Consider the following 14,896-nt stretch of genomic DNA (forward strand, 5'->3'; position numbering starts at 1 on the left):
TCATTATGGCAAGGGTGGAGAACATCTAATCTAGAAAAGAAAAGAGTTATATTTAGGTGTGCGTAAACACTGTTACCAAATCAGCTTTTAATGAATCCTTGTACACGGGTGTAGAGAATCTGACAGTGGATTCCTTTTTGTGTTATTTCTGTCAACACCGAAAGGTGACACCATCAGACAGGAATAATGATGGGCAAAACATGTCTCAGTAAGGCAAACAAATTCTATACCTGAACACACCTTTCAGTTCAGACAGACAAGGCAGGGATAGGTGGCTCAGATATTCAACAACAAAATGGAGAGGGAGACTAGAACATGTACCTCTAATGCCTACTGTTGAAAACAAACCTTTGGGGATTCAGCAATGAACTCTGCCATCCATAACCTCACTAATAACTGCTTGCTGCTGCCACATGTGTAGCGCCAGTGCCCACTTTCAGGCACGGAAGAAGTTTCAGTCAGGAAGTCATGTGCAGCTTCTAATGAGATCCATCCCACACGTTAGTCACCCATGACTGATTTCCAAGCATCTTCATCCAGCTCTATCAGTTGTGTTAGTCATTCAAAAATTGTCTTTCTTCTCTCCCTCTCTGCCGTGAGCATCGCACTAGGAGTAGTAATGACAGATGGGAGCAAGCAGCTCTGAAAACCCCAGAGGAAGTGGCAGGAGGGACCTGGGGGTTTATGCCCATCATTCTTCCCTTGTGTGTAGGAAAATGTGTTGCAAAAGCCCTGACACACTGCTCTCCTATGCACCTGTGGTTAGTTCTGAGCATTGCTAAGATTCTCCTGTATATTTACAGCAAATTAGCAACATTTGGTCCATGTCAATCTTGGGATCATTAAAACTCCTGGTAAATCAGGCATGAGTGAGGGATGTTAAGATATGGGATGATTTTTTTTCCATTAGCACCTTCTGTTCTTCTACACCCATGGAAGCCGTATCTGTCATCTCTCTGTGCATCATAAATCTGTAATGGAGGCAGGGCTGAATATGACCCCAGAAGGCATAACACTGAGGAATACTCAAGGGAGGCTTGAACTACCTTTTCCATGTTTCAGTTGAAACATTTTCTCTGTTCTTTCCTTGGAAAAATTTCAAGGGGATCAACATTTTTCTGAAACAGGGATCCATCCCCTGTCACAGCTTCAGCAAGGCAAGCCCAGTGTTTATAAATAAGAAGTTTTATTTGCTTCAGTGAAAAGCTACATGAAAATGCAAGAAAAAAAAAAAAAATAAGGGGAAAGGTTTCTAATTTCTTGATAATATAAAATGTTTCCTTCCACTTTTAGGGAATGAAAATAGGGAAGGATAGAAACAAAACCTGAAAACACAGACTGCCAAAGACAGACCTGCTGCCCTTCCCAGGAGCCAGGATGCAACACACAGACCTTCCCACCCCACTCAGAGTTATGCCAGCTGGAGATCTCTCCAGGTGATCACAGACAAAACCATCATCAGGAAACACCTAAACTTTGTGCAAATATGTTCTGCTAACTCCAGAATGGATCTGAGCCATCTCTCAAATCTGAGTTCAGTTGCAGGATCTTTTCCCAGGGCCGGGACAAATGAATTATTAATAAATTAGCCAGTTATTACCAAAATAATCGGGTGTGCCTCACAGTGTAAACAATAAATCCCCCGCACTTGAAAGAGGATGCATCTCTCACAGACTTTGACTGAAGTCCAGGTGTACGGAGGTGTCAGTGGAGCAGGTTCTGGTTGTGAAAGATTCTGGTCATCAAGTTAATCTGTTGTCATCAGCTCCTGGGGCTGATTTCTGAAACCATATAAAAGCCTCCCTTTCGGGAGGCTCTTTACCCTGAGTGGCTTCTTCTTCCCTACCTCCAACAGCAGAAGACATTAGGTAAGTCCATCTATGCATGTTTAGGTGGGGGTTTCTGGTTCTTTATTCTTGGAAGACAGGGTGTTTTTTCTTTAGTTTGTTTCTCCAGTAACAGTTTCAGCCCATCTCCCCTGACAATTTCACCTCCATATGAGTGAAGGCCATGTTATGTTATTTGGCGACATTCTGAAGCTCCAGACAGTGACTTGCTGACTCTTTGGACCAACAAATCCTTGTCAACTCTAATAATTTTTTCCAAATGATAAGAATCCTTGTGGATAACTATTGGGTATCGATGCCAAAGGATGGCATCCACCAGCGTCTTGTTTGACGTCTGTTGATCACCACAGTCTCCTGGATCTCCAGGGCCCTGAGTTTCACTTCTTTGTATAAAATCATATCATCACTCAGCAGGAAGACAGTTCACCTGCACCTACAGCCAGAGACACGGCTCCTGCTCTGAGTCTCTTAATGAACTAAGCAGAGATATGACTGCTGCCAGAAAGGATTGCTATCAAACTATTTTCTCTTTCAAAACCATTTGTAATACAGAAATGTTGCTGGCTTTTAGCTCCTCTTTGAGTTTTAAATATTGCTCTGAGGTTCTCCTTGAACTAAATATGCTTTCATTACATTTTGTATTGTTTCTTAGTTTGTCTAAGTTGAAATGTTCAGAAAACAGCAAACAAGGAAAGAAGGAGAACTCCCACTGTTTCTCTGCCATCCTGCCCCCCATTTCTATAGCCATTTACCTCTTTGGATCACAACTTTGTTAGGATGATGCTTAATCCTTACACTCATTCATGCATATATACGGTTATGCCTTGAGGCCTCAGCAGAGTCGCTGAACTTCATAGAGACTAACTGTGACAGGAGCCCAGAAAAGCACTATGAGGCAGCTGCAGCAAACTGGAGTCACCAGCACAAATTTGGTCTGAACAGGGGAACTATAATATCCAGAAAGGAGAACTGTGTAGGGCTTAAAATAACTAAAATGTCACCTTGGTTTTCTTCCAGGCTTAGCAAAGATGTCTTCCCACCAGCAGAAACAGCAACAGCAAATCCCTTCACAGTGCCAGGAAAAATGTCCTCCAAAGTGTGTGGAGCAAAGCCAGGCCCCAAAAGGACAAGCCAAGTGTCCTGTGAAGAGCATCCCACAGCAGCAGCAGCAGCAATGCCCAAAGCAGAAGTAGCACCAGCACCACTGGCCACAAAAGTGCCATGGAAGACGCAAATACTTATTTCCAAGCTCTCGTCTGCTGGCTCTGCCAGAATAGCTAGAAATTTGCAGCACGCCTTCTTTGTTTGCAAGCAGAAATTACTTTACAAAAAGATGTGATTCATTAACTTGGATTTATTCATCCTCCAATATAAAAAATCTTATTGGGTCATTTTCTTCTGATCTTTAATTCATTACTCACTATAATAAAATTACAGTCAACCTTATTACTTGCTTCCTGATATTTTTTTTGCTTCACTAGTGTCATTCATTCTCCTTTTCTTTCTTTTAGTATGTGAAGAATCACCTTTAAACATAATCTTGTATATAAGACACACATACGCAGGGTTCCATGCACATTTACCTTCCAGATTTCCCAAGGATTTATTTGTCCATATATTGATTTCAGGTAGACCTAGAAAACTACAGCTATTAATATGATGACCAAATAGACCAGAAATGCAAAATGACTAGAGCAAACAGGACACAAAGTGATCACAGTTTCTATAAAGACCATTTAAATACAGGGTCCTTTGGGGCAGAGTGGCTCCCCAGGTGTCAAAACTGGCTCAGGATCAAGATGCTTCCCGTCTTGGGGCAATCTTGCCAGTTGTTTTCATCCTGCACTGGAGCAAATGGAGGAAACATAGTTTTCTGCAAGGTATAATATTCTGAACTATATTCTTGTGGGCCTAGCAAAGCAACTAATTGTGATTTTGAGTCTCAGATATAGTATAATTGTTGAGAGGAAAATAATCTTTGGAAATTTTTAACACTGAAAGGTTTTGCTTGCTCAGGGTGAATAGTTTTGGTTTTAAACAAATCAGAAACAGGATTCATAATATTTCAGTTTCTCAATGGGAAATACTGGCTCGGCTAATTGATTTCCAGTCAGCTGTATGGCAGAGGAGGAAAATTATCATAAGTACAGAAGCTGTTGAGCGATACGGTATTGCTGTCTGGCAGCCAGACGTAAGCTTGCTCTGCAGACCAGAAGCTGTGTGTCGCAGTGTGATTCTGTGCTCAGACGGTGAGGTTGGGTGTATCTAACACCCATCTAACAGGTACATAGCCAAACCAGTGTGATTACATCACTCCTGGCTCATCTGAAGTGTGAGAAAAACTCGTGTTGGTGCTTGCAACCTGCCTCATAGATATGCCCATGCCTTATGTCTGCTGAAGGTCACAGAGGGGCTGTGAATATTACTAAATTAGGCAGACTGACCATAGGGATGGCTCGGTGTGAGCTGATGGCACGTGCCAAGCTCCGGGATGGGGTGTCTCGCTGAGAGGTGTTCCAGTGCAATTGGTGTTCCAGTGCAATTAGTATTTCAGGGTTATTGGCCAGCCCATGGACTGACACAGTGCAAGGACTCCTGCAGGTTCTCTAACTCAGGGACCTGGGGGAGTAGCAGACCCAGGGTCCCCTGCAAGCACCCAAGTTTCTGAGTCCTCATTTGAGTCTAAAAAATTACCGACTGTTGCAAGCTGTGTCCTTTTTAGCTTTTAAGCACAAGCTATTAAAAATCTCCACAACCTGGTATTCAACGTCATTTTTATTGTTGAATTTCACAGTGAAATAAATCCTAGATGCAACATCAGCCTAAAATAATTAGAGATCAGTAGCGAATAAATGGGCAACAACACTGTGTGATGAAACATGTTGCAGGGTGTAACTGAGACAGCACTGTGTATGATTTTTTCCTTACCCTGTCTAACAGATGTAAGCCACGCCTGAGGTTAATCTATTTCAAAACATGTCTGGGTTGGATTTAATTAGGTATATATTTATTTCCATAAAGAGTCTCAGCTCGAGCTGTTCTTTTACTCATCCTAGAAAATCCAAGGTGAGCTGTCAGAGGAAAGCGCTACCAGTTCAGCTAAGCAGGTAATTAAGGAGTGATGGCTCTTTTGGAAAATTTGTTTCCTCTAGCCCAATGGATTTTTTTAATTGCATAAAATATTCAGCATTATGGATTCATGATTCAGAAAGTCTTGTTATTATTGACCAGAACCCCTTAGCAGCAGGTTCTGCACAAACCTCAAATCCTATTATTAATAGGCAAACCCCCTAAATGCGAGGTGGGAGATGGGATTTGCGTACAGGGAGCTGGGGAGGGAAGCATGAAAACCAGGAGGCTCTGTGCAGGTTTGGACAATGAGCTCTAGGCCCCTAATTGCTTTCGGGTTAGGTTTGAATATTTAGTGTACTGAACCCTGACTCAAGCATGCCATCATGCTTTTGGGGCTTTAAAAGCCAGGAGGATGATTGGGAGAGGGCAGAAATTCAGGCTGCTGGAAAGCTGAACGCACATGCCTACGACACCACTTGAAGCGTTATGATCTATTGACAGTCCCGACATGTCAGCGTATGGGTGTTAGTATAGGATAACGCTAGCATTAGCTGCAGGGGGGGGAGCTGTGCTTCCGAACAGAAATTCTGCAGTGAATAAAAAGGGTGTTGGAAAATGACCTCTGATTGTGAGACATGGGGAGAAGAGGTCTGTGTTTTCAATCTTCTTCTCTCTTCAGGGCTTCCTTTGTCACCTGGAAGTTACTTCTGCTTTGGTGGCCACTGGTTGGACTGCTTCACCTGCTGCTGCTCGATGGGAGGACGCTTCTCTGGAAGGGAGCACTTCTCTTGCTCAGGGCAGGGAGCAGGGACTGGCGCGGGGATCTCCTTGCACTCCTGCTTCTCTGGAGGGGATGGGGTGGGCACAGGGATCTCCTTGCACTCCTGCTTCTCCTGGGGACATTGTGCAGGTTCAGGGCTTGGAACAGGGACTGGCACAGGGATCTCCTTGCATTGCTGCTTTTCTTGGGCGCATGGTGTGGGTTCAGGGTCCACAACAGGGACTGGCGCGGGGATCTCCTTGCACTCCTCCTTCTCCGGAGGGGATGGGGTGGGCACAGGGATCTCCTTGCACTCCTGCTTCTCCTGGGGACATTGTGCAGGTTCAGGGCAAGGAACGGAGATTTGCACAGGGATCTCCTTGCAGTGCTGCTTCTCTTGGGCACACACTGCAGCCTCTGAGCAGGTAACAGGAACTGGCACAGGAGTCTCCTTGCTCTCCTGCTTCTCAAGCACACATGGAGTTTGTTCAGAGCAGGAAACAGGAATTGTCACAGGCAGCTCTATACACAATGATTTAACTTCGGGAATAGGCTCAGGGTCTGATACAGGTGGGAAAGCTGGTGGTACTTTGCATTGCTGTTGCTTCTGCTGCTCCTGGGGTGGGTGCTCGGGTACTACGACCACCGGTGTTTCTCCCTTGCCTGGTTCCACCTCCGGTGTTTGCAATGCCACTGCTTTTTCTGGGCCTGGTACCACTACTGCTGGGACTGATCCTGGGCAAGGTGTTTGATCTTGGACTTCAGGTTGCTGCTGTGGACATGGGACTGGCTCAGCAGACGGCACAGGCTCTTGGCTTTGCTTTGGAACTGTTTTGCTCAGGCCAGGTGGGAGGCTGATTTCCTGCTTGATTTGTGTTTGATTCAGAGACATCTTTGCAGGAAACAAGATTATCTGAAAGAAATGTCAGAGCGTTATTGTGTCTGCTAAACAAACTACATTGGGATAAGGGTGAAAAAATGTTAAGATACATGAATCATCTGCAAAAGCAAAGTTCTCTTAATTTCCCTTGGATTCCCAAGGCAGATTGGCTTAGAAAGAATTATTAGTTGCTCTTTCTTTTTCATCCTGTCTTTCAGCTCCTGCTCTAACTCTGTCTTATCTTGTTTCTCCTTTCTGTTACATGATGTGGCACAGCCAAGTCAGATCTACCTGAGGTAGAGCCATTCCTTTGAACCTGGAGCTGATTTACACTTCAGAGATGTTCCTCCTGTTGCTTAGCTCTTAGCTCTTCCCACTGTGCTATCTCCCTTTCATTTCTGTCCTGGGGAACTGGTGAGAGGAGCTGGCAGATAACAGATGTTCTGCTTTGATAGCAGTTTCAGAAAGTCAAAACAGCAATAAAAAATCATGAATGCTGAAGACAAATATTTTAAAATGTTTGGTGTATTGAAAAGTAGAAAAATATAAATCTGGGCCACACAGGATATTTTACGCTGACAAAAGCGAAATACTCCATTTGATTTTTCCCCTTTTAAAATTATTTCCAGATATTACTTGACATTAGATTCTTGAAGTTCTAAGGCCTCAAGGTGGATCTCACCAGTAAGGTGACATCTTTCTGTAGTACTAGTAGTCTTTACACTACCAAGAGGCCAACTCCTCCTCTTGTTCTAGTTTCACTATGACATTGATGATATAATGGACTGAGGTTACCTGTGGCACAATTCTTCCAGCTGTCACGGAAAGAATCAGCAGTGGCAATGTGTCCCTGTTTCTGCATTATAATAGCCACTAATAATGCAAATAGCTTGCATGAATCAGAATAATCAGGCCGGATTTCTTCTCCCAAGGCCAGTAACGTGGAACAGGCCAAATGGGTTTTCCTAACGATTCATGAAACTGCCTCTCTTCTGTGGGCTGTTGAAGGCAGGCACCGGGCTCAGCTGGACTGGTGCTGTGTCTTTAGTAAATTGTGTCACTGTTTTTCTAAAGACAGTCTAAGGGCACAAATAAAAGGTTAGAACCACAGAAGTGTTGGCTGGAAGGGGTGTTCTTAGGTCCCCTCAAAGCAGGCCTAGCACCAACACAGATCATGTGAGAGTGTGCGAATTCACTCTCCCTTCCCCATGCTGCCTACCCCTCTCCGCACATCTTCAACGCAAATTCATTCCTCTCTTCCACATCCTGATAGGCCCTCCAGATCAGTGTCACTTGTCTCTTGTTATTTCCTATATAAAGACCCCATAAGAGCCTAAGCTAAATTAATACATTGCTCTTCACTTGGTTAGCATGAACGATACAGTACACTAGGAACATTTTCACCCTTCTGCTTCTCACGAAACCTTGTACTTACAAATCTATATTTTACACAATAATTCTTCAATAACATTTAAATTTAAAAAATATCCCTGTTATAAATAGCAGAGTCACAGAAAAATTGGTTTGGAAGGAGCCTTAGCAGACCATTTGGACTTTCTCCTTCTCTGAAGGAAGGGTCACTTATACTTAAACCAACATAATTTTATCTAATCTCCTCTTCAGAAAGGATCTAATTTAACACAACTATACCCTGATTTACACGCAACCTAAATTTGCATAGCAGAGTCATTCCAAGACTCCTTGTCCTACCTCAATGCTCACAATTTATCTTCTTTGCAGGAATCTTCTCCATATTCAAAGGTATCAAATAAAAGACTTATTTTAAAAGTCTGCCTGCATTAACCAAGCAATAAAACTACAGACATCACAAAAAAGTATCAGTATTCTTCAACTTACCCAACCAGTCGACAGGGAGAAGCACAGAGTCGAGTGGATGGTGGAGCACGGAGATTTGAGAACTTTTATATGGTTTCAAAGCCCTGCCTTCTGGGGATGAGTCTTCCTAGGCAATGAGCTCATTCTTTCACAACTACCGTTGTGCAGTTCCTCCACAGGCTTGTTTTACACGTAGGCATTGTGAAGAGGTGGCTTTTGGTGCAGAATGTGTTTTAATCCCCTTTCTGACTCAGCTGATTCTAAAAAAACTTTCTGTGTGAACAAAGGTCATACCCTCAGGTTAATACATTCACTGCAGACCCCACAGAGATCATGGTTCTTTGTGTGGTGTCAAGCACACGTGGGAAGGGACACGGGGGTCCAGGAACCTCATGGAGACATCAAGATCCTTGTGGGGACCCCAGGAACCTCATGGGGACCCTTGTGGGGACCCCAGGAACCTCACAGGGACACCAGGAACCTCATGGGGACCTTCGTGTGGACTCCAGGAACCTCACGGGGACACCAGGACGCTTGTGGGGACATTAAGACCCTCATGGGGACCCCAGGACCCTTACGGGGACACCAGGAACCAGAGGGGTCTGTGTGACCATTTGGTGGGATTTGGGGGTGATTTTTGGGGTGAATTCAGGGTATTTTGGGGGGATTTTAGAGTACGTTTGTTTTGGGGTGACCTGGGGCCGGTTTTGGGGTGAAATTGGGGTGTTTGGCTCACTCATGCCCTCGATGTCCAGCGAGTCCACCACGAAACGCTGGGGGTTTGGGGGCGTTTTGGGGTGATTTCGGGGTGATTTGGGGGTGATCTCGGGGTGTGTTGGTTCGGGGTGACCCGGGGCCGTTTTTGGGGTGACCCGGGGCCGGTTTTGGGGTGAGTTCGGGGTGTTTGGCTCACTCATGCCCTCGATGTCCAGCGAGTCCACGACGGAGTGGCGCCACGGGTCGCTGGCTATGGCGCGCTCAAACGCCTTCTGCTTGACGATCTTGTGACTCTCCTGGTACTTGAGCTTTGCGTCCTTGTCGTTGGGCCGGACCTTCACCACCTGGGACACGGGGACGCTCGGGGACAGCCGGGGACACCCGGGGGACAACCGGGGGACAACCAGGGGACAACCAGGGACGGGGACAACCAGGGATGGGGACTACTTGGGGACAGGGACACCCCTCAGGGGATGGGGACACCATCAGGGGACACTCAGGGGACGGGGACACTGGCAGGGGATGGGGACACCCCTCAGGAGACACTCAGGGGACGGGGACACTGGCAGGGGACACTCAGGGGACGGGGACATAATGGCACCATGGGGGTGACAAGGGTGTCCCCAAGCTCCAGGGAAATAACACGCTGTCCCCTGGGGTGTCCCCAAGCCCCAGGGGGGTGACATGTTGTCCCCAGGGGTGTCCCCAAGCCCCAGGAGTAGGACACGGTCCCCAGGGACCGTGCATCCCATAGACCCCAATCTGGCACCCCCATCTGTAGAACTGCACCGACTGCTCATAGTCCCGGCTATGGGGGTGGACAGAGGGATGGGACCCACAGTGACCCCATGGGTCACTATCTGGCACCCCCATCTGTAGAACTGCACCAACTGCTCGTAGTCCTTGGCTACAGGGGCGGGACAGAGAGACGGGACCCACAGTGACCCCATGGGTCACTATCTGGCACCCCCATCTGTAGAGCTTCACCACCTGCTCATAGTCCCTGGCTACGGGCGGGGACAGAGGGATGGGACCCACAGTGACCCCATAGCTCCCTATCTGGCAGCCCTATTGCCCCTATGGGTCACTATCTGGCTGCCCTATTGCCCCCATGGGTCACTATCTGGCACCCCCATCTGTAGAACTGCACCGCCTGCTCGTAGTCCTTGGCTGGGGGGGGACAGGGGGATGGGACCCACAGTGACCCCCATAGGTCACTATATGGCAGCCCCATTGCCCCCCATTCCCCCCAATGATGTCTATATGGCAGACCCCCAACTCCCCCCCCCCCCAAAGCTCACTATCCGGCAGCCCCATCACCCGCGATGGCTCCCTATCTGGCAGCCCCATCAACCCCCATGGCTCCCTGTCTGGCAGACCCATAGCCCCCGAAGGCTCACTATTTGGCAGCCCCATAGCCCCCCAAGGCTCACTATTTGGCAGCCCCATAGCCCCCCAAGGCTCACTATTTGGCAGCCCCATAGCCCCCCAAGGCTCACTATTTGGCAGCCCCATAGCCCCCCAAGGCTCACTATTTGGCAGCCCCATAGCCCCCCAAGGCTCACTATTTGGCAGACCCATAGCCCCCCAAGGCTCACTATTTGGCAGACCCATAGCCCCCCAAGGCTCACTATTTGGCAGCCCCATAGCCCCCCAAGGCTCACTATTTGGCAGCCCCATAGCCCCCTAAGGCTCACTATTTGGCAGACCCATAGCCCCCCCAAGGCTCACTATTTGGCAGCCCCATTGCCCCCTAAAGCTCACTATTTGGCAGCCCCATAGCCCCCCAAGGCTCACTATTTGGCAGCCCCATAGCCCCCCAAGGCTCACTATTTGGCAGCCCCATAGCCCCCCAAGGCTCACTATTTGGCAGCCCCATAGCCCCCCAAGGCTCACTATTTGGCAGCCCCATAGCCCCCCAAGGCTCACTATTTGGCAGCCCCATTGCCCCCTAAAGCTCACTATTTGGCAGCCCCATAGCCCCCCAAGGCTCACTATTTGGCAGCCCCATAGCCCCCCAAGGCTCACTATTTGGCAGCCCGATTGCCCCCCAAGGCTCACTATTTGGCAGCCCCATAGCCCCCCAAGGCTCACTATTTGGCAGCCCCATAGCCCCCCAAGGCTCACTATTTGGCAGCCCCATAGCCCCCCAAGGCTCACTATTTGGCAGCCCCATTGCCCCCTAAAGCTCACTATTTGGCAGCCCCATAGCCCCCCAAGGCTCACTATTTGGCAGCCCCATAGCCCCCCAAGGCTCACTATTTGGCAGCCCGATTGCCCCCCAAGGCTCACTATTTGGCAGCCCCATAGCCCCCCAAGGCTCACTATTTGGCAGCCCCATAGCCCCCCAAGGCTCACTATTTGGCAGCCCCATAAGGCTCACTATTTGGCAGCCCCATTGCCCCCTAAGGCTCACTATTTGGCAGCCCCATTGCCCCCCAAGGCTCACTATTTGGCAGCCCCATAGCCCCCCAAGGCTCACTATTTGGCAGCCCCATTGCCCCCCAAGGCTCACTATTTGGCAGACCCACAGCCCCCCAAGGCTCACTATTTGGCAGCCCCATAGCCCCCCAAGGCTCACTATTTGGCAGCCCCATAGCCCCCCAAGGCTCACTATTTGGCAGCCCCATAGACCCCCAAGGCTCACTATTTGGCAGCCCCATAGTCCCCCCAAGGCTCACTATTTGGCAGCCCCATAGCCCCCCAAGGCTCACTATTTGGCAGCCCCATAGCCCCCCAAGGCTCACTATTTGGCAGCCTCATAGCCCCCCAAGGCTCACTATCTGGCAGTCCCAAGCCCTGGGTGTATCCCCAGTCCCCAGGGGGTGACACACTGTCCCCAAGCGTGTCCCCAAGTGTGTCCCCAAGTCTGGGGGTGTCCCCAGGCCCTGGGGGTGTCCCCAAACACGTCCCCAAGCCCTGGGGGGTCTCCCCAGGCTCCGGGGGTGACATATAGTCCCCAGGCCCCAGGGGTGCCCCAAGCTCCAGGGGTGTCCCCATGCCCACGGGGTGTCCCCAGGCCCCAGGGGGTGTCCCTGGCTATGGGGGAGACACAGTCCTCAGACCCACAGTGCCCCCCCATGGGTCACTATCTGGCTGCCCTATTGCCCCCATGGGTCACTATCTGGCACCCCATCTATAGAGCTTCACCGCCTGCTCATAGTCCTTGGCTATGGGGGGGGGGACAGAGGGACGGGACCCACAGTGGCCCCATAGATCCCTATCTAGCAGCCCTATTGCCCCCACGGGTCACTATCTGGCTGCCCTATTGCCCCCATGGGTCACTATATGGCAGCTCTGTTGCCCCCATGGGTCACTATCTGGCATCCCCGTCTATAGAGCTTCACCGCCTGCTCGTAGCCCTTGGCTATGGGGGGACAGAGGGATGGGACCCACAGTGCCCCCCATGGGTCACTATCTGGCACCCCCCATCTGTAGAACTGCACCGACTGCTCGTAGTCCTTGGCTATGGGGGGGGGGGACAGGGGGATGGGACCCACAGTGACCCCATAGACCCCGATCTGGCACCCCCATCTGTAGAACTGCACCGCCTGCTCGTAGTCCCGGCTATGGAGGGACGGGCCTCAGACCCACATTGCACCCCATAGATCCCGATCTGGCACCCCCATCTGTAGAACTGCACCGCCTGCTAGTAGTCCTTGGCTGTGGGGACAGAGGGATGGGACCCACAGTGCACCCCATGGGTCACTATCTGGCTGCCCTATTGCCCCCATGTGCCACTATCTGGCACCCCCATCTGTAGAACTGCACTGTCTCCACCATTTTACCGGTGCTATCAGGGCACGCAGTCCAGACGCAATCATTGCAACAGGCTGAGCTGGTATCCGTCACTGGCTGTGATTCCTGCGCTGCAAATGTAAGAAGGAGTTTCTACCTGTGGTGTAACTTCCTCTGTTAATAATAATTTGGGAACTGACAGACAGAACACCTGAATTTTAGACCACATCATCTTCTTCTATAGCGTGACTTCATCCATGCATCTTCCTTTCTTATCTTACTGCAAGTGGGGCCCTGCCTTGCTCCCTTCCTCCCTGGCTCTGGAAGTTGCTTAGTTTTAGTTGCAAGCCTTTGCTAGTGAGGGTAATATCCCAGCCCAAGACCAAACCCTGATTCAGGCCTCACTTTGCCTTCTGTATCTGCTGCTCTTCTGGTACAAATCACAGCTCAAATCGTTGTAGCTCTGCTGAAGGCAGGAACTAGGACACTTTCCAGCAGTGGAGAACCTGCCTGTCTGCTTTCTAGGCATCATCATGCTTTGTGGTTATCAAAATAGCCCTTCTGCTGAGATTTGCTCCATGAATATAGCCCTTCAAAGCAGGAAGATAGGTGGAATAAGCTCAGAGTCAGAAAAAAGGGGGTTTTATCTTTGCACTTGCTGGCCTGAAGAGGACAGAGGAACTGGGTTTGAAAGGAGGCTCTGCATATTCATTTGAGAAAAGTGAATGTGCACATTCAGGCCAGAGTTTCAGTAACTTTTATGTCCATCCATTAGATCACCTGAGAGAAACTAAGCACGTAGCACTTGTGGAGCAGCGTCAAGACAAAGACTGTTACAGGCCATACAGTCATGGCTCTGTGTTGAGAAAGCACTGAGGTTTCTGGAGTACATAGCCAGTTTGGGTATCAAATCTCCGGCCTCAACTTGCAACATGGAATGATTCAAGAAAATCACTTTCCATGGCTGGAAGGGAGATGACCTGAACCTTGTCTGGAGATCAGAAGGTGGGGCCATCCTGACCTTAAACACTGGTTTGGATCCAGGTCTGGAGACGCTCAGGAAGGTCACTTCACCTCCATGTCAGCAACCTCAGCAGAAAAATTATGGTAATTATCATTGAAGAGTCTCTAAAGTCAGCCCATGGAAAGGGAGTGAATGTTTTTCCCGTAGCAGAGGTGTAATTGTTTTCCCTTTCCATGTGAATTGCACAAAAACTATTTTTAGAGGCAAATGCTGTATGCAGTGAAACCTGCCTTGCTAAAATGTTTGAGAAACTACAGGAGAAACGTGCATCAAGTAAGGTGGCTCTACAGTGAACGTGGAACTAAGCAGCTCCTCATCTCTCACCCGGTGGAGCGCAGCTCAGCTCCCAGTTGATACTGAAGTTGTGCCACTAATTCCAGGGAACAAAGCACTAGAAGTGAGAAAAATACTGGCCTGAGTCCATCCTTCTTCCTAGAGGGGAAAATGCTGTTCCATCTTCCACAAGGCTTGGGTAGGTCCTGTACTGGTATCAGCTCATCAGTGGCCTTGCAAATTCTGATTAGGTAATTAAGTCCCCAAAAGTCTAAGATGCTCTAGGAGGTATGCAGCAGTTATACTAGCAGTTCAGAATGGAGGTCTGCAGCCATCTACTTTATCTTGTTTATCACTGAGTGTCTCAATATCTCTAAGGGTCCTGAAGCTGTATTCCTTCAGTCTGAAAAAAAGGATCAGCTTTTTTAGAAGTGAAGACCATGGCAGCCCAGGATGTGGAATATTCACTGTGATTCTCACCTCATGTCCGCATGAGCGCTCTTTGCATTTTCATTGTACAGCACTTTGAACCTTTGTGCACAGAGAAAATGATCTGAGGAAACTATTGCACTCCTGGATTTCAAGTCTTGGTGTGATTCAGAAGTCACTGAACTGGATCTTCCAAGACATGGCTCACCCTGGTGACTTAATTAGACACCATTTTGTTGACACCCCATCTTGTTCTTTATTATTGTGTCTGTCATCATTTTAGGGTGGATATCTTGATTAACTCATCTCACAAGACAAAA

Source organism: Streptopelia decaocto (assembly GCF_964273445.1).
Source record: "Streptopelia decaocto genome assembly, chromosome: 26".
Taxonomy (NCBI): Eukaryota; Metazoa; Chordata; class Aves; order Columbiformes; family Columbidae; genus Streptopelia; species Streptopelia decaocto.